The sequence below is a fragment of the Girardinichthys multiradiatus genome, chromosome 4 (assembly GCF_021462225.1).
Source record: "Girardinichthys multiradiatus isolate DD_20200921_A chromosome 4, DD_fGirMul_XY1, whole genome shotgun sequence".
In the NCBI taxonomy this organism is placed as follows: domain Eukaryota; kingdom Metazoa; phylum Chordata; class Actinopteri; order Cyprinodontiformes; family Goodeidae; genus Girardinichthys; species Girardinichthys multiradiatus.
In genome coordinates, this window is record NC_061797.1 from 48,128,479 (window position 1) to 48,132,204 (window position 3,726).

Below are 3,726 nucleotides of genomic sequence, written 5' to 3' on the forward strand. Positions count from 1 at the left end.
TCTAGAACCTCCCTTAGCAGTCTGTAGAACCTCCCTTAGCAGCCTGTAGAACCTCCTGCAGCAGCGTGTAGATCCTCCTGCAGCAGCGTGTAGATCCTCCTGCAGCAGTCTGTAGAACCTTTCTTAGCAGTCTGTAGAACCTCCCTTAGCAGCCTGTAGAACCTGCTGTAGAACCTCCTTTAGCAGCCTGTAGATCCTCCTGCAGCAGCCTCTAGAACCTCCTGCAGCAGCCTCTAGAACATCCTTCACTCAGCAGTGGTTTCTGACTGGCTTCATCCATCTCTCACATTGTCTGAAACAATGATGCATTTACTGGCTCAGACACATAGTGAACATTGATCACTGTGGACGATCCCAATCATTTCCTCTAAGTGGACCCAAACTTCAGGACCAAGACATTTTCAAGAGAGACCTGAAGATCTTGAGCGCCTGGGAAACTGTAGCCTTTGAAGGAACATCTTAAAAGCTAAGATTTTCTGATGTTAGAAGGGATGATTGCCCAGGAGGCCACTGCGAACAGACTGAGGAGAAAAAGACTGATTAGCATCATTGGTCCTTCATCGGTAGCACTGCAGGAGATAATGCGCCTTCTGGACCAGTAATTTTAACCACACCAGAAGGAGCACAGCAGTTTAAGTTGCTAGGGACTATGTCATCAAGCAACTCAAGAAGTACAACTATCCACAGGAGCTGCTGGTCATCTTCTACATTGCCATCATTCAGTCTGTCCTGTCTTCATCCATCTCAGTGTGGTGTGACTCATCTGAAAAACAGGACTGGTCCATCCCAGTATAAAGAGAGTTGCAGGGGTCCAGGCTATAGGTAATAAAAACATGTGCCACCCTTTCAAGAGCTCTTTGAGGTAGTTAGGGTTTGAGTTTAGAGATCAACCTCAAATGGTAGAAGCTAGAATGGACCACTACACTGACCTGTTTATCAAGTCTAAAACCATTCTAAAAAAAACTTCAAGATTCCTGACAGCACTACAACTAAAGCCAGGTTTCACTGCAACCCTCTGTTAACATGTCAGTCTTATTTCCATTCAGGTAAAGGAGGTTAAGCTCCATCCAAGGTTTAGTGTCCTCTAAACAGTTTAACAGGTGTCCTAATGACCGGCTTCCACTTGCTTCCAGCAGGAGATATATTTGTAAATCATCAGCAAAACAATCAAAAGAGAAATTATACTTGAACCCCAGATGAAGCAGATAAAGAGAGAAAAGAAGAGGTTCTAAGATGAAGCCTTGAATTCCGAGGAGTCTTAGAGGATGAAAACTGACCCAGCTGGACAGAGCATCTTCTGCCAGACAGGTAGGAGTGAAACCAGCCCAGCACTGTGCTCTTCAGACCAACTAACTGGTTGATACTAACATATCATGGTCCACCACGTCAAAAGCTGCAGATAGATGGGGTAAAATTAAAACAGCAGAGTCATCAAGTCTGCAGTCAAAAGCAGATCATTGAAAACTGCTGTTTCTGTGCCAATGGAAGAGGTTCTGAAAACAGGTTGGACATACAGGCCTGGAGCGATGTCTCGCTTAAAGACACAAGATCTATATCCCGCAAACAGAAGAAATTGTTCAATATAAAGGTTTTGTTTGCCAGAGATCTAGCATTAATTAGATCAGAGCAAAGATCACCTCCTCCTTAGCCTCAACAAAGGTTGCAGACCTCCATCCCACATTGCAGCCGGCGAGTCTGGCAGACAGGAGGAGCAGCTACCGGGAGATGAGCCTGGTTCATTGCCAATCCAGGAACAATGGGTAAAATCCAACAAAAACAGGAGAAGTGACTCCAACTGGAGTGAATGGAGTGTCCTTCAGAAGACCTCAGAATGACCTTCATCTGCACCAGAATGCTACCTCTCCTTCCTGGGAAATCTGTGGCGAGATGACAGGTGTTCGGTAAATGGTTTGATGCTTAATGATCTGGTTTTTACTTCAATAGAACTCGGCGATCATATATCAATATAAGAGAGACATCACATTAAATAAAACAACAGCAAACAGAGAGAGGAGCAGGCCTGACCTATGGTGAACCGCACGCGCTGGCACCATCTTTGTTAAGTGCACAGTAAACATGTATGAATGTAGCTAACTTCTCTGCATCACTACTACACACCTTATGAACCTTCCCAGACTGACTGTTGGCCTCGTAAGTGGGAGCTGCTGGTTTGAGCTCTGTATTCCCTGCAGTAATGGAAGACTCTGTGACAGATTCCAGTTTTTGTTGGTGAAAACATTCCACCATCATCAGCTCAGGTTGTTTTTGGTTGTGAGCTACTTTTAGCTTCAGACCTCCCAGGACATTTTGTCTCCTGTAATCCTGACAAGTTGCTTCTTGTTGGAGAAGCTTCACATTAGTAAACAGTCCATCATCACCCTCATGCAGCAGTCAGCACTAGATAAAAAGATAAACCAACCTGATGCTGAAGCTAAAACCACAGAGGAGAGGAAGAAGATGATGAAGGAGGAGCTTTGGCAGCTATTCTGCTGTGATATTTATGTGAACTCTGGCCTCTTTTCTCTTTTTCAGTGTGATCTCTTTGTCCTCATGAAGGAGTCACGGTCTGTTACAGGTCCTGAATGAGAGCAGGATGCTCGGATTAAATTACTGAGTTTTCGTCATAACAAAGCAGAAAAGGTTTGGATGCCAGAGAACAAAAACAATAAAGGTAAACAGTGAATAATCCAATTCCACTCACTGCTGTTTTATTTGTGACATTATGATGCCAAGATATTTCATGTTTTGTCTTTCAACTTAATCTACATCTATCCCTTCATTTCAAGCTGCAACACATTCCAAAGTAAACAACTAAGGCTGCATCTAGAAGTGTAGGTCAGCAGGGGATTGTGATCGTTGTTCAGAACAAAGCATTATCCATATGGGTCCTGCATAGTGCTGTGAAAGTTCATAAGCAAGAGATCGTCCCGGTAAGAACCAGTCGGTCCAGATTCAGGTTTTGTTTTATGTCTGCTGGTTCTATTCTAAGCTGAGATTCTGGTAAGACCTAAAGTTCACACTAACAGACTCATTTTAGCAGATCTTCAGATGATGCTCCTGTCTGTGACAACCTAGCTCCAACCAGAGGAACTGTGATGGACTCCTTCCCAAAGACTGCTGGAGAAAAGCACCAATCTCCCCGTTATCCTAATCGGATGAACAGATGGTTATCTGTTATTTAGTGAAACAGTGAATAAAGTCTTTAATTTTGTAAGTCAGGAAATATGAGCTACTGCAGGTTACGCTGGTGTGAAAAGGTGTTTGCCTCCTTCCTGATTTCTTCTTTTTTTGCTTGTTTGTCACACCTGATTGTTTCAGATCATCAAACAAATTTAAATATTATTCAAAGATGACACAAGTAAAAACAAAATCCAGTTTTTAAATCAAGAGGACACATCATGCAAAATCCACTTTTTTAGCCCTTTAATACCTTTTGTTGTGCACTTGGAGTCTTAGCAGTTCAGAAAAGTTGAATTTAGTCTCTCCAGGTGCTGCGTATCTTTATATTCTGTTTGGGTTGTATTTTTCAGTCTGTTCAGGTTTTCTCTATCATCTGTTACGTTTTTCCAACTGTTACGTCACAATATTTGCTGCTGAACAGCTAAACAAGGTCATGGACTTCCATCTGGTCAATTCCCATATCCACCATATTTATTTCTTGCTGCAATTTTGTAGTCCAAGCTCAAGTATGCCTACGCTGAAAGAGGATAAGTTCAGTTCGGTTGT